The 24,321-nt window shown below is 47.9% G+C and overlaps 1 protein-coding gene and 1 long non-coding RNA gene across 11 annotated transcripts in view; one reads left to right on the top strand and one right to left on the bottom strand.

The window, feature by feature from the left end:
• LOC116947622 (plasma membrane calcium-transporting ATPase 2-like) overlaps positions 1-24,321 on the top strand; it is a 201,589-nt gene that overhangs the window by 26,921 nt on the left and 150,347 nt on the right. For 6 of the 10 annotated variants that reach the window (XM_076070760.1, XM_076070764.1, XM_076070755.1 and 3 more), the window contains exon 2: positions 15,162-15,240. The exons of 1 other annotated variant lie outside the window; for it this stretch is intronic. The gene's annotated coding sequence lies outside the window, so the exon portion shown is untranslated. Of the gene's footprint in view, positions 1-11,779; positions 11,922-15,161; positions 15,241-17,108; positions 17,229-19,897; positions 20,110-24,321 lie in introns of those variants that run through there. 3 more of the 10 variants (XM_076070756.1, XM_076070758.1, XM_076070757.1) reach the window with 3 other exon arrangements.
• On the bottom strand, positions 1,020-16,000 carry LOC142929391 (uncharacterized). The gene is made up of 2 exons (XR_012945698.1): positions 15,553-16,000; positions 1,020-5,650 (listed from the first exon to the last, which is right to left on the bottom strand). It is a non-coding gene; the product is annotated as an uncharacterized LOC142929391 (long non-coding RNA).

Here is a 24,321-nt window from a genome sequence, read left to right on the forward strand (position 1 = left end):
TCTTCCACCAGTTTTACATCTCCCCCGTGCGTGAGCGTTCCGCATCAATCTCCCTCTCTCTTACGCGACCTATTTTTCAGCACCACGACATGGAAGTGCAATTGATAAAAATACCACTCAATGGTACATTGTATAATCTGCATTATTATGACCCCCATCCTGAGATGAAACGGCATCAGCGCCATTGCCACGGAAGGCTACGTTCCACGGAACGAGGCAAAGATTGTGAGTGTTCCCTATTTAAACTAAAACATTTTTTATTTTACCAGGTGAGGCCCACTTCAGCTACGCCACTCTTTGTCAGAAGGGGACCTGGCCATCACAAATGATAGCTCAACGAAGTGGCAGCTTATCATCATCATGTGGAAATTTATAGCAGTAGTCAAATACTCTAAACGCGTGACGTTGATTCTAAATGTGGAGGGCAAAACAGGCGGACCCGAAGAAAATCCACACTACCAGAGAGAGAGACACGCAGACTCCAAACATACAGCAGGGGTCAGTGTTGGAATCGAACCCATGACCTCCTGCATACCAGGCGAGGGAGTTAACATCTCGCGACCTGCGGCGCCCTCGGCATGTTGCAGGCACGCCGAGGTGACGCGGTGCGGGGGATTCTGACAGCAGTGACACTCCACACCGATCGTAACCGATACACGGAAGCTTGAATACCAGGCTTCCCGCACAGTTGGCACACAAGTGGACGCTTTGTAGTCAGCACCAGCTGAGGAGGCTCTCCTCACCACAGTGGTCCGGTTGTCACGTTGCACCCTTCATCCTGCGGAGTGGAATGTGACTCCTCAACGTCTCCGGGAGTTTACCCACCTCTCCTCACCCTCACCTTGTCCAGCCTCGACATTCTGTTCCCCCAGCTGGTCCCTCCCTTCCTGCAGGTGAACGCGATGACCGCTCGCATTTCGAGCTCGCGGGCTAGAATTGCGAGCTCGGTTGGTCCATTGGCATCTGGAGAATTATCCACCCTCCATCGCATGGAGAGAGCGAGACAGAGACATTCGGGAGACATTTGAATGAATCTTTAATGGGGCTATGCGGGGCCTCGACACATACAGTGAGCAGGCGACAAAACGGCTCTTCTTGCGTGCGAGCCGAATGAGACGGCCGCGTTTGGCAGCGTGATATTATTTTCCAGCGAGGAAGGGGAGAAAGCTAGCACAGTGAATTTCCTAAACGTCGCAGTGTTGAACGGTGCGAATGCCTTAATTCCTCAACCCTGTTATCCGCACGTCCGATTATCTGTACGTCGATGTTCAGCAAGCAAGAAAGCAAAACACAAACCCTCCTCGCAGTATTCGCCGGTCGATCGTTTTCTGTTATTCACTCGTGAAATCCCAGACAAGAGTCACGGGTTTGGGGAAGTGGACGTGGTGGACGCTGATATTTAATATTTACCTTGCGCTGGAGGCCTTGTCAAGGGGCCAAAGACGCGGAGCCCCGCCGGGAGCCCCGGACGAACAAAGGCGATTAGCGGCGGGTCTATTTTCTATTTTCGTCTCGCCCTGCGCGGATTTACCATTCTGCCTGCGGCGATGACGGGAGGGATTCAGCATGGTCTGCGGCGCGTTTTCACGTTGCGGTGCGCGAAACCAAGCGAGGCGGCGGCGGCGGTGGCTTCTGCCCGCGCCCCCGTTACCCCGCGACTCCCGTCGCCCACGGTCTGGGTCGGTCCGCGACCGCTCCCTCGATCCCTTCGTTTGATTCTTCCCCCGTTTTTTTGCGAAGCGATCGCGGATGAGACGAGTCGCCCGGGCAGGGGTGCCCTCGAAGATGAGTTTCTACTCGAAATGTCGATTTTTCGTCGTCGTCGTTGTTAATCACGTCATACAATGACTCCAATTACAGAGAGCAACGTTGCCCCCGACTGGCTGACTAATATCCGTCTCTGACAGCGGTGTCTACCGTTATCGCCTTGCGAATACCAAATGCACTAAATCATTCAATTACTATTATTATTAAGAAGAACCACGTGGTAAATGTATCTGATCAGTTGCTTTTTGCGAGATTTTTTCAAGGAATTGTGGAGAAATGCGGGATAATAAAACGCTGTAAAACCTTCCGAGGAGGCAACCGTACACGTGCGCGGCCGTGTGTAGAAGCTGTCACCGCGTGGGAGCTCTGTGAGGTAGCAAGTCGCACATCGCTCGTTTCACATGGGGACCCCGGGGGGGGGGGGGGTACGCAACGTTGTGAGACACATAAACAGATTCATGGCTAAAGAATCGGAGCAAAATAAACTGGTGGCCAGTCAATCAATGCGGACAAAGCAAACGTGCAAAAATTTTAACGGGGCAAGTTTGCATCGATTGTAACACTTGGACAAGAGGGAAGCAACACAGGAGTGCCCCGCCTGAGGCTACGACAGGTCCGCATTTCGTCGCAGGGGCAACTCGCTCAATATGCCGCTTCCATGCGATGGACTTGTGGCATAGCGGCCCACTCACTCGCGGGCGCCACTCAACGCACAGAGGCTCCTGCGGACGCGCTCTCCGTACCCCCCCCCCCCACACGGTATCGTGCTGCTTGTGCCATGGGAACATCGCTTTTTTAACTACAAATGTATCCGGTGAGATCACCGGTGCCTGCCCACGAAGGCCTCCCTCCTCCTCCTGCTCTCGCCGCACAGCGGGGAGCTGATTAGTAAACGTTTCGTGCGGAGCTTGGTGGGTGACAGCAGTGGACGCTTGTGTATGAGGGCGCCGCGGTGGCGAGATGTTAACTACATCGTCTGATATACAGGAGGTCGTGGGTTCCATCCCGACCCTGACGCCTGCTGCTGTATATTTGGAGTTTGCATTTTCGCCCGGTGGTGGCGTAGACTTTTCTCCCGGGTCCTCCGGTTCCACCCCCCCCCCCCCACACATTTAGAATCGACGTGCGTTTTCAGTATTTGGCTGTTGTAAATGTTCACACGATTATGATAAGCCACTTCGTTGAGCTATCGTTTGTGATCACATCGCTTCTGAAAACGAGCTATACAGCTCAGTGTGCCTTACCTGGTAAAATAACAATAATGTGGGACCTTTTTTGCCAGTATCAAAGTATGAAAACATAAGAATAGGTTTTACCCTTTGTGGCAATATTAACAAGAGGTGTTAAGATGCTCACCAGCGTTAAACCAGAGAACACCAAAAGGCGAGACGAGGCTCTAAAGAAGGCTGCTCTGGTGTAGGCCAATCAGTTTCAAAGACAATAAATATATTATCAGAGCATGTTTGTTTGCATGTTCACCACAAATAGTGTGTGTGGTCAATGCAGACATGATTCCTTGCGAAAGGTTTCTGTTTGGCATTGGAACATCTTAACACAGCTATTTTATTGCCTGAAAGGGTAAAACCTATTCTTATTTTTTTTCACAAAAATAAAATAGTTCGTTTAGTTTAGTAGCCTCGTGGTGAATATCCGAAACGCAGCCTCGGTCATTCACGCGCGGCATGTGACCCGAGCGTGATTGCTCCACCGGGGGTCGTGTGCCAAGCGGGCGGCACCAGGGTGGGGGGGTCCCCCTTGTTCCACAGCGCCAGAGGGCTTCGCTGCTTCTGTGATGGAGAAGCGCGAGGCTGCGGCTCGTGTAGGGCCGTGAAGGGGATTGGAGCTGTTTGGAGACAAAGCGGTGTAACCAATGGGGCTGGGGGATGGCTAAATGAGGACGGTGCTCACCTGACTGGTGGCAGGGCATGCGTCACCCAGGGGTTGTTCCTGGGTGATTGGCTCAGCTGCTGCTGCTGCTGTGGACAGCGATGGTAGAAAGCGTCATGTCCCAATCATAGACCGTGGAAGCCATACCGGAACCGAGTCAGAGGTGGCAAAAAATGACAATTCCTCCCTCCTCAACCCAGAGGGTTTATTGGTCACTGCGGCCCAAAAGGGTGGCTCTCCCATAGCTGCCTTTCTGGGACACCCAAGGTGTCCAGACAGTAGTGGTTGGTACAGCATATAGGTGAACTCCACACCTCCGCCCTTCAGATATCCTTCACAGGGGCTTTTAAGATGTATTATATTAATGGGACCTTTTTTGCCAACAAAAGTATTAAAAATAAGATTGGATTTGACCCTTTCCGGCAATAAAATAGGTGTTAAGATATTCAACCACCAAACGGATAACTTTTGAAAGAAAAAAGGCCCCCTAGATATAATTCCTCAACCCGAGCTATAAATTCCCTGATACTTGCATTGCTTTTGTACTGTTCGCTTTTTGGCGTTCTCTCGTCTGACACTGTTGGTGAGACACAAGGCCATAAAGAAGACGGTCTCTGGTGTAGGCCAATCCGTTTCAAAGACAATGCATATATTATGATAGGAGCATGTTTGTTTGCATGCTTTACCACAAGCATGTGTGGTTAATCCGGACTTAATTTCTTGCAAAAGGTATCTAACTGGTGTTTGAAGATCTTAACACCTGTTTTATTGACAAAAAGGGGTAAAACCTATTCTTAATTTTGACATTTTTTTCATTTTAAAATTATTATGATGATTATTATTTTGGTTATGTGTTACTGCTACTGCTGCTGCTTCTACTGATGATTCTACTGCTTATACTGCTTCTACTTATGCTGCTGCTGCCGCCGCTGCAAGCCTGTGAGGTAGAAATATCATGTGCTCCAACGAACCCTGTTGCGGAGTTCACCCGGTGGGGCTGGAGAGACGACTTCACACCGGCGTTTGCCAGCTGTTGTCGTAGCGCCGTTCAAAAGGCATTTGTTAGACGCCGGTTGTGAAATGCTTTGCGACGACATCGCCGCAGTGAAAAGGACGGTGCTGGTGGCCGCCTGCGTCGGGGTCTCTGTAAAGCGGCTCCAGTTTGTGTGGGCATTGTAAAATGATGAAGCGGGGATTAAATGCGGCGTGCATAGAACCTAACGTCCATTCCCCCGGAAGTTCACATCCAGAAACAATATTTAACGTTTACTCCTTGTTTGAAGTTACCTCAGGATTATTATTGTTGTTGTGCTGAAATATTTACAGTGGCCACGAGGAGCTTTCTTCTGCTTACCCGGACTACGAGCAGAAATGAAAACGCTCGATAATGTTTACTTCATGAGTAGCACGTGAACATTTCCAATGTTCCCCCGCAATAATGAATCCCGGATGAATGAAAACTCTACCAAAATAACGAATAACGCACGGCGGATCTGGCCATGCTGCAGTTGGTGGACAGCCGCACTTTGCGCGCGTGTGGCGCAGATTTCCCTGTGGCAAGTTCGCCCGCACGTGGAAGGAAGAGCTTAGCGGTGGGATTGCACCATCGCTCTTGCAGCGAGCGACTGCATTACGATGTTAGAGCAGAGTTGGAAAAGGCCGCGTTCCCGGCGCGTGCCAAGCGAGTTGTTTGGGGCCACCGGGAGACAAGAATAAGAATCATCATTGTATTTATCCTGGAGAAATCCGATGAGCTCTGGTGCTCTTTTCACATATGTCCAGTTGAAGAGGGGAGGGGGGTCAGAGCGGTCGCAGTGTCTTAGTTTCGTGTGGGGAGATGGAAGCTCAAGGATGAGCTCGGACATTAGCGCATCTTGACTTGGAAACCAGAAGCCGGCGTCATACCTCCAGGAGGGATGCAAGCCGCTCGCGGTCTCAACTCCGCACGGTCGCCTTCCAGCTGCTGCCACGTTTGCTGAGCTGGCACTTGGAATGCCTGAGGAAACGGCACCGAAACAAAACGTCTTAAACTAAATGAACACGCGCGTGAGCAGTTCATCAGTGGTTTGGCCGTGCGGCGGTCGAATGTGGGAATTGTTGTGGAGTTGAACGCAACCGGTGTTTGTGAGTCACCGATGAAGTCTTCAAAGGAAATGCCCCGTATCTGATTGCAAGAAAGTCGTTTTCGATTAATTTGCATGGTTGACAAGACGCTCGTTACTTAGTTGTCTCAAGTACGTGTCAGGACAAAAGCTGACTTAAAACTTTCGCGACTGCAGGAACTCATATTCTTTGGTTCTTTCGGTAAAGTCACTTAGATAGAAAGAAAAAAAACATTAATGTCTACTATAGCCTGGTTCTTAATCGGAGTGAGTGTATTGGCAGTCTATAATCTAGACTGTCGCCTGGTTATTAAGTTTGGTGAATGTACTGGCAGTCTATAATGTAGACTGTAGTCTGGTTCTTAACCTTGGTGAGCGTACTGGCAGTCTATAATGTAGACTTATTCTTGGGTCTTTCAGTAGTAAAAATAAAATAAAAAAAATAAAATCACGACGTTTCGATCGCAACACAAGTGCTCGTCATCAGGAAAAGGGGGGTTAGCCTCTAAAGGCAAACTGTTTATAAAGGTTTAGAGATGGGCGTAGCCCAAGTGTGTCAGCAGCATGGGCGGGCCAGCTAATGTTAATGTAGAAGAAAACAACGACACCGGCAGTGGGTCTCCACCAATCAAAGGGCCGCCAGGCAATCATTGCACCTCGCTCCACACACCCACACTGCTGACGGTGGAGGTTGACAAGAAAACACAAATCAAGTCATGACCCAAAGTGGTTGATGACATCTTTCCAATGATTGCTGAGTTTATAACCATACTCTCGGTTGAAATTGTGACTGCATATATGGATGGCTTCATGAACAAATCTTTGTTGATAGCCAGTCGGCTTGCAAAGTACCATCATCTTAGAGAAATACATTTCCTGTGAGCCAGCCACATTAAAATAATGATCAGCCATGGCAGAAGTATTGGACCTACCGTGTTTCAAATCTGCCTTATGCTCACGGACACGGTCCGAGACATGTCGCTTAGTTTCCCCAATGTAACTGCTGCCGCAGATACAGCTGAGTTTGTAGACGCTGGGATATTGCATGTCAGGAATCTTGTCCTTCACAGATGGGATCAGATCACAAATTTTATATACTGTTAAATCGGACCTGGATCTTGTGTTCGTTCATGATTTTGGAAATCTTTTTGGTTACCCCTGCTATGTATGGCAAGGTGATGGTTTTGATTGGATCATCAGATGGCTCCTTCCTCACGGTTGGGGTGATGGCTTTGCGGATTGTGTCGTCAGAATATCCATTCGCCTTGAGAGCTTGGTGTACGTGTTTGAGTTCACTGGTTAGGCGTTCATGGTCGGATATACAGTGGGATAGATGGTGGTGGGAATCAGGTTTTAGGTAGGCGTCAGTATGGGTTACGTTCCTGTACACAGAATGGCTCATTGAGCCATCAGGTCTCTTTTTTATTAGGACATTCAAGAAAGGTAGCATGCCATCCTTTTATACCTCCATGGTGAATTTGATGGCTGGGTGTATCGAATTGATGTGGTTGAGGAATTGGTTCAGAGCCGGTCGGCCATGTGGCCAGATGACAAACGTGTCATCCACGTACCTCTTCCACAAGGACGGGCGTAAAGTGGATGCCTGGATGCTGACACACTTGGGCTACGCCCATTTCTAAACCTTTATAAAAAATTTGCATTTAGACGCTAACCCCCCTTTTCCTGATGACGACCGCTAGTGTTGCGATCGAAACGTCGTGGTTTTTATTTTATTTTTTTATTTTGATTACCGAAAGAACCAAGAATAATTCTACATTATAGACTGCCAGTACGCTCACCAAGGTTAAGAACCAGGATACAGTTTACATTATATACTGCCAGTACACTCACCAAACTTAATAACAAGGCTACAGTCTACATTATAGACTGCCAGTACACTCACTCCGATTAAGAACCAGGCTACAGTCTACGTTAGTGGTTTATTTATTATTTTTATTCACTTTATGTTTCTATCTACGTCACTTTACCGGAGCCTTTCAAAACCATCAATTTACCCTACATTGCGGGGATTACAAAAAAGATCTCCAACATCTTGAATAAACACAAGATCCAGGTCCGGTTCAACACATTACATAAAATCAGTGATCTGGTTCCGTCTGTAAAAGAAGTGATTCCGGACATACAGTACCCTGGCGTCTACAAACTAAGTTGCCTCTGTGGTAGTAGTTACATTGGAGAAACCAAACGACATGTCTCGGACCGCATTCGTGAACACAAAGCAGACCTGAAACACGGTAGGACCAACACCTCAGCCGTGGCAGATCACTGTTATAATTCAGTAGGCTCACATGACATTGACTTCTCCAAGACAGAGGTTCTTTACAAGCCATCTGGCTACCATGAAAGATTCGTTCATGAGGCTATCCACATATAAAAAAAACAGAGACAATTTCAACCGAGAAGATGGATTCTAGCTTAGCAATCATTGCAAGGATTTGATAAACCATTTTGGGTCTTAATTGATTGTTCACGCTTACGGTGGCTTTCAGACCGCATCCATTATTTTTGTCTCCCCCCTCCTCTTTTCCGAATATAGATGGACTCGTCTATCTGAATAACTGCCAAATCGCTCTCCGTGGTGCTAACGTTAAAAAACCCGCCACTTTTTTCAAATTTTATTGCTGTGGTTTTCACACCTGATGATGATTGCTTGTGTTCCAGTCGAAACGTCGTCAGAATTGTATTGTTTATTATTTGTATTATTTTATTGTTTCCTTTCTACGTGACTTTACCGAAAAAACCAAGAGTATGAATCCCTGCAGTCACGAAAGCTTTAAATCTAAATTTAATAGGACAAAAGTTAATAACAGTTTTGGAACCGTTACATTGCGCAAGGTTTTCAGGCTCTGTCATCCTAGAAATTGGAATTTAAATTCAGGTAACAACAGGATATGCTTGAGGGCATGACATGGAAATCAACAAATATTTTTGGATAGCATTTTAGAGTTGGAGGAAAATATAAAAGGTAACGGCCCAGAAATAGATCAGTGTCACACCACGACCCTCACCACGACCCTCACCACGATCCTCAACGCTACCCTCATCACGACCCTCACTACGACTCTCACCACGACCCTCTCCACGACCCTCACTACGACCTTCATTACGACCCTCATCACAACTCTCACCACGACCCGCACCACGACCCACACTGAGACCCTCACCACGACCCTCACCGCAACCCTCACCACAACCGTCACCACGACCCACACCACGACCACAATCTAGAGATGTCATCAAATTTCTCAGAATAGTAATTGGACCCTGGCCCGTTGTGCTCATGAGTATATTCACCATTTGCAATTCTAAACAGAGCGTTGTTTTTTTAAATGAACAGAAGCCTAACATTGAACCCGTTCTCCTTCGACATAACAGTTCTCATCGGCTTTTATGGTAGCAGTTTACTAAAGCTCTATTAGAGGTTTTTTCGTTCACGATGAACATAGCGGAAGGCTTTGCCAAAGTGCGTGATGCTGACAAATGAGCGCCGATTACCGCCACGTTCGTGCGGCTTGTCACTTAATCGGTTGTCAAATGCCACATAAGTTTTACATTTATTTTGCTCAATCAGACGACAACTCAAGAGACCAGGATGAGTCTTATTCGCAAGAGGGACCTGGGGCATCGGTCTAATCAGTAAGGGGCAACAGTCGCTGCGTGTGAACCCAATGGAGTAAACTTGCGGTGTGTTCTTTGAATTTGGAACACTGGGACTCTCACGACGGCACGCACAGCGGCCTACTCTTGCGAGTGACGCCGCGGGATCCTTAAAAAGTCCACCGTGAAGCGGACGGCGTGGAGTTTCCCTCTGGCTTATGCACCACCCGCAGGACTGACCGGGGGAGCAAGCCGCTGGATTCGAGCCATGAGCATCTGCAAGGGGCGGCGAACAGCGACGCTCACGGCCGGGTCACCGTGTCACTCGGCACTCTCGCACGCAACCGTGGTGGCACTGCGCGGTGTCACCCGTGGCTGCACGGTGTCACTCGTAGCCTCGGGCTGTCACCCCTGGCCACACGGTCACATTCGTGACTTTTAAGGTGGCTGCGTCATTGAAGCAGAAAGACGTGATCAGGTCCCTGCTGGAAGGGGTTAAGGCCGCCGAGACGAGTGGTGGAGTGTGCGTTGTGTGCTGGCCGCCTGTCTGTGCTGCCTGTCTGCGCCGCCTGTCTGTGCGATCAGCAGCACGGAGCGCTTCAAGGCCGGCATTGCTGATACACCTAGGACAGTGGTCGGCGACCCAAGCAAAACATGAAAAGGCATTTTTTTCGAATTCGGTAAAAAAAACTTAATATTTAAAGAACCGCAATGCACTGCGGTGAACACGAGATGGTGTATCCTTAATAAATAACGTCACGAAGCGGTCCTTAAAGAGCCATGTGCGGCTCCGGAGCCACAGGTCGCCGACCCCTGACCTAGGAGACGATGTTAATCGTCTCGTCCGCTGGTTGCTGGGTGGATTTCATTCCACCGCAAGATCATGAGAGATGACGGTGGCTTGGGGCAGGCCTTCACCCTGCAGTGGATAGACCACGGCTCATGATGATGACGAGGATGATGATCGTAAACATATCCCGGAGCCGTGGATGGCGTTGATGCCTCCGAAGCAATTATTTGGACAAAAGGCAGACAAGAGTAGAGAGGCTGCAGATAGAATTAACCCTGGAGAAGGCGAAGTAGTAGCAGTGACAAAAAGTGAGCGGGTGAAGCTCGCGTTAGCCTCCGCTGCGGACCGCTGTGTCATTCCAAGCGAGGTACGCGGTGATTGCCCGTGGCTGGAAAACCTGCGCGCTAACCCCCACTGTTATATCACCACCGCGTGGGTATTTGGCGATTATCTAATGAGCAGCCGTCGACCTTACGGGGCCACTTGTCGTCGAGGCCGTGCGTCGTTGGCTTTATGGATCTCACGCGGCTCTGTGAGCCGTGCGAACTGGCCGCTTGTAAGGCGGAGTCGTTTGTCTTTCGGCGTCCTGACGCTCGGGAAGGTTGTCAAGCGGGGCCCCGGGCAGGCAGGCCGTGTGTCTTCTACATTCAAAGAATAACGACAGCAGGCTCGTGTCCGGGATCAACGGCCATGTTCTCAGGCAATGACGTAATGCAGTACCCGTGACGTCACGCTGAAACGCAGTGACGCAAAGCGCACACCACGTTGCACGGCCCGGATATCTGCAGAGCAAGCATCATAGTGCGTGGTGTGTAGGTGCCTCTTATCCTACGATTGGAGCTCGGGTGAAGGGTATGTATTTTCCTGATCAGCAGACATCTGTGGCCTGGCTGCTGCGTCTTGTGCATTGGGTACCCTGAGAAAACATTTTCCAAAATATTTTTTTGGCAACGCTACCATTCCAATTGGGGTCATTTTCTGGATTCAAGGTTGAAAAATCGCGAGAAGCGTTTTTATTCATTACGAGAACGACCTGGAAAGATAAATGGAATATATGATAGACGTAATTTATATTTAAATTTGCGTCTGCAGTTTGCTTTCCTTCTATAATTTTTGTTTATTATGAATTACATCTTTTAGTCTATATTTGCAAATATGTATTTGCCTTGCTCGTGCGCCTGGCCATGTTGATTTTAAAATTGCACGGTAGGAAATAAAAAAAATAGAGTTTGCATGTCCTTTTTCATTGCATTGCATAACCTATGTTGCAATTAAACTATATTTTACTCAGATTGTAAATGTTGTGAGTTTACTCTTCAACACACCGGTGTGCTGTCCTAGTAACGAATTGGTGCGTGCTGTTTACGTGCCAAACCTTACTCATTGGCTATGTCAGGTGGTGTCGGGTTTAATGACACATTTATATTTACACGATCTAACCCAAAAAAACCTGTATTATGGATGCTATTTATCACGAAAGCCTATGTGTTAAACTAACTAACCCATATGTATATTTTTAAACGTCATTCCCAGCGAGACCCGGTAAATCAAACAATTTCAACGTTTTTTTATTTTTGCCATGTAAGGCCCACTGAGCTATATGGCTCTTTTTCAGAAGTGACCTGGCTACAAGTGATAGCTCAACGAAGTGGCTCATCACGTGGAAATGTAAAGCAGCCAAGCACTCTGAACGCGTGTTGATTCGAAATGTGGGGGGAAAAACCGGAGGACTCAAAGAAAAATCCACGTGACCACAGGTAGGATGGTGAGCTCCTGTGGGAATGCGGGTCGTGACCCCGAGCCAGCTCGCTTTTGACATTCTGTATTACCCTTCTCCTCTTCCTCCTCTGTGTTTAACAAGGTTTAACAGCTGTGTTACTGCACACAGTCACACAGGAAAAGTCGCGTGTGCTTTGTCTCTCGTTTTTTTGTATTGCTTTGTATCTTTCCCCCCTGCTTTGCTTATGTTGCACGTTTGTAGCATGCAAATAAGCGACTGACTAGTTTATTATTATTAAACGAAACCTGGTATGGCACCGTGCGGAAAGTGGCACCGGCAAGCCGATATGAACTTCAAGTGGTCGCCAGACATCCCGCGTATTCATAGTTGGTGCTGGCTCAATGATTTACTGCGATCTTAAGCACAGGGAGACTTCTATGGCATCAGCATATTCCTTCTCGGTGTGTTTACCGCTGTGGCATTGCCCACCGCCCCCTCCCGCTCACCATCTCCCGCGCCCCCCCCCCTCCCACATCATTCAGCTGATGCACTCTTTAAGGAAAGTGCAGACTCCGAGGGGCATGGTGCTTGAGTCACATGCCCTAAAAAAGCGAGGGGTTTGCAATTGGTTTCATCAAGCAAAGTGGCTTGAGATTATGCTGAGAGCCCTTGGCTTTGGCTGAAAGGTCCCGTAATGTGGATACGTTGATAGATGACTTTAAAGGAAATGTAGACTAAATGCTGATTTGCCTAGTTTTATTAAGAATGTAAAACTAAGTACAGAACCGCTCAATGCTAGAGCAAACGTGTATATTTTGATTTAAAGCATTCGTGACTGCAGGGATTAATCTTCTTGGTTCTTTCGGTAAAGTGACGATGAATGGAAATAAAATAATAAAAATAAAACATAAAATAAAATTCTCACGACGTTTCGGCCACAACACAAGTAGCCTTCAGGTGAATGAACCGGACTGTCCAGAAGACAGCGCTTGAGTGAACATTGCTAAGCATGGGTCGCGTCTTTTAAGCTGTGGGCGGAATTAACATGAATTAGCATGTCACCCAGCACCACCACCAGATCGGAGGAGGGTGGCGGCTGGGCAGACAGAAAAGGAAGGTAAAAGAGCAGCCAAGGTGCCCTGCTCTGTCCTGTGTTGCGTTGTAACTCTGCTATAAACTGGACTACTATACAGTACAATATTATACCTTCCAATCTAAACTACATGGTATAATATCATATCCATAGACAAAATTCCACCTTTGAATTATACAATGCGTTACTATACACTACCCTATACTTTAGACTATAAAGTATTAGACTTGTAACATTACACTATGTCTTATTCTATCAACCCTACTATATACCACACTGCTGTATATTCACTATACAATTACAGCTGGCACTGCCTCTTACTACCTCTCACACGTTGGTCAATGGTATGGTTTATAGCATGTGGTATAATAGTATAACATTGTAATGTTTTAACATAATTCATAAGGCAATATATAGTATCGTAATTGCTTTGTCCAGGTCAAACCCAGAACAGGTGGTCACGCAATTTTTTTCCGGATTAAACAAACGGACATCATTCATGGTCACGATTTAAGATCCATTCCTCATTCTCGCCGTGGTGACCACAGTGGTCAGTCCACTCATTGTTATTACGTCCAGCGGAGATGCAATGCGGTGTTTCCGTTCGCACAGCACTGTTTTACCTATGAAGAGGAACACTAACCAGTTCCATTTTAATCACCGCCTCTCTTTAATCACGATACTTTGTTCAAAATTAAAACGTCTCCAGGAATGTGGTACTGTGGTCATCCATAACAGACCGTACAATGTATAACGACGCAATGCCCGGTCCACAAATACGAAGGAGACATCGCAGTGATGGCACACTACTCCGCTGCTCCTGACACAGTTATCTTGGATTGACCACCTGAATGTGAAGAAACTGTAGCCGTTGCTCTGGCTCTACATCATCAGCTGTACGGAAGAAGAAGACTGTTTAAATCGACTTTTAATTAATTGTTTACGAATATAGTTTAAGGACACCTATATCTCATGAGTGAATTACAAAGTTCAGCATTATTATTGTCAAATTGTAATTTCGTAAAATTCATGAAGTTTGACAAGCGACTGAATAATTGCACATCTTTCTGCTCTTCGCTGTCAAAAGTCTGGGCAGTCAGAGGGGCAGAGTGGGGGAGACGGTGGTGATCGAACTGGGGTGGCAGAGTGGAAGGAGAGTATACCAAGGCGAGAGATGGAGAGTGGTTTAACATTTGGTTTACATAAGCAAAACTCGGAAAAATAGATCACCCAATACTTACTAACTTGGCGAATGCCATTCGAGTGTTTCAGTTTCAGTTTATTTTTTAGTATAGCCCTGTGAGCCATTCGGCTCTTGAATCGGGTGCAACCACAACAAACAAAAAAACAAAAACACGAACAAGAAAAACATCTTAAAGTGACTCTGTGACTGTGCAAACAGAAAATCCATGGAAAAAAACCCAGCAAAAATATTCCTGAAAAAAGCACCGTACACCAACGCTGTGTGCAAAAAATCCCAGTGGGATGCAGGTCAAACAACAACCACAAAAACTTAGATTAAGGCCATCAGTCTAACTCCGTACTACAACAAAACAAACATGTCCAAACCAAAAAACGTTTTCCAAATCACCAAAAAATAAAGCCATAATTGCAACGTAACAGTGATCACAAGGACTGTGACCGAATTTTTACAATAAACTACATAAATAACATGTAACACCAAATCCTAGAGCCATAGCTGGCTGCATGAGTTACTCCACAACAGAAGCATCAGTCGGAGTACCTTTAAGATCAGCACGCTAAATAAAAATACAGATACTTTGCAGCGTCATCCGGAGCGAAACATTTTATTTTACACCAATAAATAGCAGTGGCAGCTTGGGGTGTACAACTCCACTAGAGCAGTTTTGATAGAAGATCTAATTGGCAGCGATTCAAGTTTTGTTTGATTGCTTGACCATACTTCACTACACTGGTCAATGCGGCAGGTCGACGAACGGCTTTAAATTATTTCATTTGTTACGAACGCTGCGGGACGTACGATTCCGATGTTTCAACTTCAGCGAACATCGCTCGCGGCGAGAGGTTCACAGTAACGCAGAGTGAGCAAGGGAATAACTAAGTGGCTTTGCGTTGTTATTGTTGTTGTTGCTGCATGCTTTCCGAAGATTATATTTCACGTTCGGTCACAATTGACCAAGAGACCCACGTTCTCATCCGCAGAGTGCCCATCGGAGGTCACGTGACGCGGCCCCACCACTCAGCGACGACCGCGACGCGTTCAGCACCTCCCGAGCTCCAGGTGAGCCTCGCTTGCACCTGTCGTGGCCGGGGTCCCCCCTCGACCCTTCTCCTTCTCTTCTCGCGTCTCTTCGCTGCTGCTGTGGGCCCTTAAGTCCCGCTCTTGACAGCATGTCCGTCACATCCCGTTTCAACGAATGCCGTGGTTGACGCGACCACGCGCACAAACGGCTTATCAACTGTGAAAATGTATATTTACTATTTTGATGCTCATCAACATCACTGAGTGAAGCGGCCGCGTCGTGCGGCCACGCGTCCGATTAGCACGGTTGCCTGCGTACAGTGCGAAAGAAGTTCAACGTACTGTACGTACAATGGGCGACGGTACCGGCGGGTTGTTTCTGTGTCCATACAGGCGGGAGTCGTGCAGGGGCCAGGCCTCTCGTAGAGCCGCGCAGAGCGAGCTGCTGCATGTTGGGATGACCGCAGGATCAGCAAGACGGTTGCTGGGGTCAGCACGCCGTGCCCGGCCTCGAGTCGCCCCTTGCCAGCAGCAGCCTCTCGCTGCTGCTGGAAAGGGGAGCGGGGAAGGGGAGCAGGGAGCTGGGAAGGGGGAGCGGGGAGCTGGGAAGGGGAGCGGGGAAGGGGGAGCGGGGATCTGGGAAGGCGAGCTGGGAAGGGGAGCAGGGGGCTGGAAGGGGAGCAGGGAGCTGGGAGGGGAGCAGGGAGCTGGGAAGGGGAGCAGGGGGCTGGGTACCGCGTGCAGGTCCAGCCCAGAGCTAAGGTGAAGCAGCAGTTACACAATGTTTCGGGTCACTTTGTCGTTGTAATGTCCGGCCTCATCAAGTCAACTCTGGATGAAGGCTTCTCGACATCTTTCGGGGGATCGCTGCTCACCGCACTGAACCACCACAGTCGGCGCGGGTCGTTCAGGCGATGCTCAGGACCGGTTCGAATATCGCCCGCGACCGATGTTAGCCGACGTCGGGAATCGATGTCGGATTATTGGGTTCATATCACCTCCAACAAGACACTGCACCACCAAGCCACTGAACCGATTGATAATTATTTAAACCTAAACGCCATATTCTACTGATGTTTTTGGATCCGAGGCATCGAATTGAATGAACCCACGAATCTCATAACACATTAACGAATTCGATTATAAAATGTTTTTTTTTTCACTGTGCGCATGCCGAGTTGTTTGTGTTTGAACCACTCTCGGTGAAACACAATCGTGTCTGAGCCCGAATAGCTCAGAAGATATCCGTTCTGGAGCAGACAACGCGACGCTTGTGAGGGTTGATAAAAAAAATTTTGTTCCATCGGAGTGAGAAATTCGAATCCATTTCCTCTCCCATGCAATTCCCTCAAAAGTGTTTCGCACAGGGCACCAATGGGGATTTATTTTAAACGCGTTTTAGCGGCGAGCGCAATAATGACAAGAACTCGATCCAGAATGCGACGAATCTTAAGGATTGTAAACGCCAAGCTCTGCCGCCTATTTATAGGACTGCACACCGTGATGGCTTCCAGAAATACTGCCCGCAGTGTTCACGAAGAATCTGGCTTTGAGGAATAATAAAAAGTTGAATCCACGTGAAGATGATGCGAGCGAGTTCTCGGCGTTGAGAACACTGAATGAACACACAGCCAACATACTGTATTGTACAGTACATAGTTTATACTGTATATAAAACCCGAGTGGAATGATTCTGCGCGTTTGCTTCGAACGCGTAACGGTGGGATTTTTTGTTGTATTTTAAATGTATTTTTATTTCGCATTAAAAAACAAACAAACCCCCCTAATTATAAGGCGTAAGCTGCGAATGTTGGCCCGTTGGGAGATGGAGGCAGCTGCGATTGGCCGTCGTGCGGGTCACGTGGTGAGATTTGTGGCTGGGGCGCAGTGAGCCCCCCCCCCCCGCCGTGTCACGAGGACGCGGCACGCGAACGGCGGTCCGGCGGCTCCCTGGGAAGCGCTAAGTGCACGCTGATTGTTATTACTCCAAAATACTTTCACGCGCGCAAAACAAGGAAACTTGGCAGGTAAAATGTATTTGTTCATTAACATCTTAAGCTCGGTGAGTGGGCCTTTGCCAGTGCCGGATTAAGCTAGTAGCTTATTTTGATTTAAAGCTTTCGTGACTGCAGTGATTCATATTATTGGTTCTTTCGGTAAAGTCACATTGAAGAGAAACAATAAAATAATACAATATATATTTTATTAACGTGACCTTACCGAAAGAACCAAGAATACTAGTAGCATATGTTATACAGGGGCCCTAAAAACAAAGATTAAAACACAAATGTTTAACTTGCATAGTAAAGTAATTGTATTGATTTAATTTGCTATACAGCCAGACACGACAAATCGCTAACCTTAAACACCCAGTCGTTCATAAAAGTTGAAGGCGGTATAGTACTATAGTAATAGAGCAAGTGCAGAATCACTGAACCGGAATTGATAAGCTTGAAAGCATTTAGCTACTCTTGCTACTCGGATAATCCGGCACTGGGCCTCGCCCTACGTACGCATGTTGAACTTCTTTCGTGCTCATCGGAGCCGCTCGGTCGTGGGGGGAAAGCACAAACACATGACAGGTCAGAGGTGGCTGGCTCTGGAGTGCTCGGCTGAGGGCTCGGGACATTCCTGCTCAGCCATGGGATGCAGAACGAGAACATTGATTTAGACTGCAGGAGAAATCCGACGAGCTACAAAGCTCTTTTTTCACAGACGTCCGGTAGGGGCACGGGGTAAGAACTTTACCACGACACGACAATTGTGCACACACACACACACACATCACCCAGACACATGCAAAATACAAACTAAAGCATGTCCATCCTACCAGGGCAGGTGGGGGGGCTTGGGGCAGAGAGAGGGAGCGTAAACGTTTGACGAGTGAAGCGGGCATGGCGGGGTGGTCACGACGATGTTCTCAATGCGACCATTATTGAGGCCAGGCCTCATGGTGCTCGGGTTGAGCCAGGAGGGAGGTGGTGGTGGTGGTGGTGATTGTGGCCCCGCGTTAATGAGGAGGGGGTGCCGGTGTTCAGATGGTGATTGTGGCCGCGCGTTAATGAGGAGGGGGTGCCGGTGTTCAGATGGTGATTGTGGCCCCGCGTTAATGAGGAGGGGGTGCCGGTGTTCAGATGGTGATTGTGGCCCCGCGTTAATGAGGAGGGGGTGCCGGTGTTCAGATGGTGATTGTGGCCCCGCGTTAATGAGGAGGGGGTGCCGGTGTTCAGACGGTGATTGTGGCCCCGCGTTAATGAGGAGGGGGTGCCGGTGTTCAGATGGTGCTTGTGGCCCCGCGTTAATGAGGAGGGGGTGCCGGTGTTCAGATGGTGATTGTGGCCCCGCGTTAATGAGGAGGGGGTGCCGGTGTTCAGATGGTGATTGTGGCCCCGCGTTAATGAGGAGGGGGTGCCGGTGTTCAGATGGTGATTGTGGCCGCGCGTTAATGAGGAGGGGGTGCCGGTGTTCAGATGGTGATTGTGGCCCCGCGTTAATGAGGAGGGGGTGCCGGTGTTCAGATGGTGATTGTGGCCCCGCGTTAATGAGGAGGGGGTGCCGGTGTTCAGATGGTGATTGTGGCCCCGCGTTAATGAGGAGGGGGTGCCGGTGTTCAGATGGTGATTGTGGCCCCGCTTTAATGAGGAGGGGGTGCCGGTGTTCAGATGGTGATTGTGGCCCCGCGTTAATGAGGAGGGGGTGCCGGTGTTCAGATGGTGATTGTGGCCCCGCGTTAATGAGGAGGGGGTGCCGGTGTTCAGATGGTGATTGTGGCCCCGCGTTAATGAGGAGGGGGTGCCGGTGTTCAGATGGTGATTGTGGTCCCGCGTTAATGAGGAGGGGGTGCCGGTGTTCAGATGGTGATTGTGGCCCCGCGTTAATGAGGAGGGGGTGCCGGTGTTCAGATGGTGATTGTGGCCCCGCGTTAATGAGGAGGGGGTGCCGGTGTTCAGATGGTGATTGTGGCCGCGCGTTAATGAGGAGGGGGTGCCGGTGTTCAGATGGTGATTGTGGCCCCGCGTTAATGAGGAGGGGGTGCCGGTGTTCAGATGGTGATTGTGGCCGCGCGTTAATGAGGAGGGGGTGCCGGTGTTCAGATGGTGATTGTGGCCCCGCGTTAATGAGGAGGGGGTGCCGGTGTTCAGATGGTGATTGTGGCCCCGCGTTAATGAGGAGGGGGTGCCGGTGTTCAGATGGTGATTGTGGCCCCGCGTTAATGAGGAGGGGGTGCCGGTGTTCAGATGGTGATTGTGGCCCCGCGTTAATGAGGAGGGGGTGCCGGTGTTCAGATGGTGATTGTGGCCGCGCGTTAATGAGGAGGGGGTGCCGGTGTTCAGATGGTGATTGTGGCCCCGCGTTAATGAGGAGGGGGTGCCGGTGTTCAGATGGTGATTGTGGCCCCGCGTTAATGAGGAGGGGGTGCCGGTGTTCAGATGGTGATTGTGGCCCCGCGTTAATGAGGAGGGGGTGCCGGTGTTCAGATGGTGATTGTGGCCCCGCGTTAATGAGGAGGGGGTGCCGGTGTTCAGATGGTGATTGTGGCCCCGCGTTAATGAGGAGGGGGTGCCGGTGTTCAGATGGTGATTGTGGCCCCGCGTTAATGAGGAGGGGGTGCCGGTGTTCAGATGGTGATTGTGGCCCCGCGTTAATGAGGAGGGGGTGCCGGTGTTCAGATGGTGATTGTGGTCCCGCGTTAATGAGGAGGGGGTGCCGGTGTTCAGATGGTGCTTGAGACCATTTGGGAAGGCAGAAAACACGACGTTACAACAGCGGCGCTCGGCTCCACATACACAAGTAGACCGCTCTTAAGTGTTCGAGCTCGTGATATTAAGTCAGTCGAAGTGCGCTGCTATATTTAAATGGGCTGAAGGCTACGTTACATCACATGCACACATCTTGCATGTTTTACAGGTAAATTGTTTGCCATTGATCATTTTTAGGCCTTTGCAATCGTTGAGGTGATTATGCATTCAAAATGTAAAAAAATAGGAACCATAATTACTTTTCCAAACTGTTACATGATCCATGTATGTATGCTCTATTTGGGAATGCAATTTAGCAACGAAGAGATATGCTATTTTATAATTCGTAAACAGAAAACATACTGTACATATAAAATAGGTAATCATATCTGCTCTAATAATTTCTGTTGTTATTTTGTTCTCATGTATAGCACAACATCTTGTGGTGCGCTTTAATTGCTTATAATCAAGTATATTTATTAATCCTGGAGGAATCCCACGAGCTATAAAGCTTTACTTTTTGGTTCTTTCGGTGAGCTATAAAGATATTTTTCACAGATGTTTGGTAGGAGTGGGTCAGAAAGTTACAACAACAAGCAGCACAACAACTATGATAGTGCAAAGCATAGGAAAGGTAAACAAATGACTACAAAATAGTAAACTAAACCATTTTTTTTAAACCAGGTTAAGCCCACTGAGGTATTAACTTATTTTGTCAGAAACGACCTGACCACAAGTGATAGCTTAACGAAAGTGGCTTATCGTGTGGAAATTTATACCGCATTAGTACTTATATTGTTGTTGCTGCTGCAGCTATAAATGTCCAAAATGATGGGACACTTTGTTGTTGAGCTATCATTTGTGGCCATGTTGCTTCTAAAAAATAAGTGAATACCTCAGTGGGCTTTGCCTGGTAGGATGGGGATGGTTTAGTGGTCTATTCGTTTGTGTTTGGGTGATTAGTTTACCTTTCTTGTCCTTTGCACTACTATAGTGTGTTGTATTGTTTGTTGTAACGTTCTTACCCCCATGCCTCTCCTGGAAATCTGTGAAAAAGAGCTTTAGAGCTCATCGGATTCCTCCTGCAGTCAAAACAAATATTCTCATTCTGATCGCAGCCAATGTTAGTGTCTTGTTCTGTGTAAATGTGGGTGCAGATTTAGCCGTGGCACCCTCAAGAGAGTTTAATACAGAGCCCTATTACCCACACACAACCCCTGTTATCTACGGTCAAGATGTGCGTTACATCGCTCATCTCGCTCTCTCTCTCTCTGCCATCGCTTACAGCGGTACTGGTTAACACAGTAGCTCTTAGAAGTGGCCGGCAGTTGTTCGCTTGTCCGTGGAAGTTTGGACCTGGGTGGAAAAAGTTTCTAAAAGTTTGGACAGCTGTGATTTAAAGAGTGATAGAGCAATTGTTGTAACAATGCACTTAAAGAGCCGACAAAACGTCACTTTATACAAACATTTTTTTTCCTTGTAAATATACTTGCCCAATGTGGTAATAGAGCGGCCTGTTTATTAGTTTTACGAACTTTTAATCTTGATATCTGTGCAGCTATTAATAAATCTTGACAGAGGCCGTGGCCGAAGCGTGGGCGACCCCACCCCGTCGCGGTTCAGCGTCGATCGCCCGACCCTTGCTCGTGCTCGCCGCACGGGACACGGGGAATTGTCTGGGCTTCAAATCGAGAGCGAAATCAATGTCGTGATGGAGAAATATTTACCTTTAGGGGATTCATAAAACACGTTGGTGCTTCCACTCTCTCTCTATCTCTCCAGTTAGCGGTTTACCAATTGTCGTCCTACTTCAACCCAACGTAGTGACGACGATGACTCGTTCATGAGCAAAAGTCATTGAAAGTTCACTTTGTGCGGCTGTCTCTCTCAGAATCTCCATCTGTCTCTGTCTGCCTCTGTCAGTCTGTCTGCCTCAATGTAGCTCTCTCTCCGTCAGTGAGTCAGTTATTTATTTAAACTAAATAAGAGCCCATAGACACTAAAACGTGTATTTCTCAGTCTGTTGAACACAGTACGCAGAATGAATCTTGTAATTTTTTTGCTGTTAGCTGTTTCCATTTCTTTTCTCCTGCCTGTTTCTGTCAATGATCGGTCCAATGCTGGGCCAGTTTTTTTGTGTTTAGTTTGTTGTCCTTCCCACGCACCTCCAGTTAGCACGGTTGGCTACGTACGGTGCGAAAGTAGTTCAACGCACATACACAGGTGTGCGCGTGAGTTATGGGCAGTGCCTATAGCCACGGGGCCATAGTAGAGTGGTGGATACCAACAACAGCGCCACAGCCGCCCTCCTTGACTGGCACCGGTAGAGTAACATCGCAGTCCTTGTGACCAATTTACTCAGGTGGCACGACGCCAATAGATTTTGCCGGTGTTTACCGCCACCTTTTCAGCCGTGGCATATTTTGCTAATTGTATTTGTGCAGGCCACTTTGGCCGTGAGATTTTGCGAATAAAATTTAAGTTTAAAAGAAATTTCAATCTTTCCTTCGTCAATGTGTGCTTTGAGAGGCGAACATTTGTTTGGGCCGTTCTTTTTAATCGCAACTGCTTTTTTTAAATGGTAGGCTGTGAAAGCAGCACTGCTGTTGCTTTACTTGCACTGGGCACCCGGGTCTTCGGTTACTCCGGAAATAAATCGGTGACCAGCCTGGACCTTGCGCTGTTGATACAACTCTGTTTTTCGTTTTGGTTAGGGTTCACCTTTTTTTTCCCGAAACGTGCACGTTACACGTAATATTACCGCTTCCTTTTGAGAGGGGAGACGTCAAACGGCGAACTCTGACGAGGCAGACGCGGCAGCTGAGCTCCTGCCAACCGGCGGCGGTGGTGCCGTTCTTCCCAAATCGTTTTACTCCCGGCTTTAACGATTTAATTACAGAGCTGCTTTCCCTGCACTACGTGTGCTGTGCGTATATATATCAGCCCCCCCGGACTGCTGCACCGTGTTTTTCCTTTTGTGCACACTTTCTGCGATTAAATTATCTGCGCGGGTTTGCAAAAACAGATGCCAAGTGAGATATCAATCTCAGCACTCAGGAGAATTAAAGAGGCGGTGCTGATTGCGGAGAAGTTTTATTTCAGGAGGAGCCCCCTATGCTTTTTTTTGCAGTCTGCTCCAGACGTTGCATCCTGCCTTGTCGCGTAACACCCCGCGCACATCGCGTAATCACCTGGCAGCAGGAGCGAATTTAAGTTAAGATTAAAGGAATGTCAAATAATTGTTGGCCTCACCGCATTTGTGCGTCCATCCCTTTTGTGTGACTGGAGACGCTCTCTGTCCCCGATGGTTGTGCAGCCGTTTTAAGTGAAATGTCGCGAATATATTTGCCGCCAAAATTGTGTTGTGAGAATCCTTCTTCGAACTCGCCGATGCGCTGCCAAGACAATAACAGTCGGTGCGTTAAAGTCTTGTGCACGCCGTGTAGCACCGGGAGGGGTTCTTTTGGATGTTGTCAGGTGGTGAAGGGTTTCACGACATAAATGTGACCGGTTTTAATTTTAGATTTGAACCTTTCGTGACTGCAAGGATTCATACTCTTTGGTTTTATTCGGTAAAGTCACGCAGGTAAAACAAATACAAATAAAATAAACAATTAAAACACGACGTTTCGGAGGCAACGCAAGCTTCCGTCTTCAGGTGGGACCATTCACAGGCAAAATCGCTGCGTTGCCTCCGAAACGTCGTGTTTTAATTGTTTATTTTATTTTAATTTGTTTTACCTACGTGACTTTACCGAATAAAACCAAAGAGTACGGTTTTAATTTGTGGCCTTACCCAACAATCCATTCCGAATAGTTTTATACAGAGTTAGATCAATTGAATCTTGTTATGTAAACTACGGGGTGGAGTGGCGACACACTTGGTTAAGCGCATTGCGTTAAGAACCCGTGATCTGAGTTTGCTTCCCGACCAAGGCTAACATTAGTTTTCACTCACATCTCAACCGTTCCTGGGGTGTACCTCTCTACCTTGCACTGTGTGGTGAGCTGTGGTCAAACAACCCCCAAAGTGTTCCTTAAATTGTTGTCGTTTCTGAATTGTAAATTGCTGGTGGAAATTGTGCAGAACCGCATTGGCCTTGCACCAACGAGTTCGGAATCGAGAAATTTAACCGTGCAATCAAGAGTTCAACAGTGGAAGGAAAATGGGTTCTAAGATACATTTAACTATGGTGAAGATGATTTGTTTATGTTAAAAATATATTTCCAGCATTTGCAAAATTCATGTCCAGGACTCTATAATTCTGGTATACAATAATTTCTCCATGTATAAATTATTGTGATCACAGTAAATCATCGTGATTTCGTACATAGAAAATGTGGTATTACCACTAGAGTCGGTTTACATTAAATATAAAAA

Source organism: Petromyzon marinus, chromosome 30 (genome assembly GCF_048934315.1).
Source record: "Petromyzon marinus isolate PM22_M1 ecotype Great Lakes invasive population chromosome 30, UKy_Petmar_22M1.pri1.0, whole genome shotgun sequence".
NCBI classification, from domain to species: domain Eukaryota; kingdom Metazoa; phylum Chordata; class Hyperoartia; order Petromyzontiformes; family Petromyzontidae; genus Petromyzon; species Petromyzon marinus.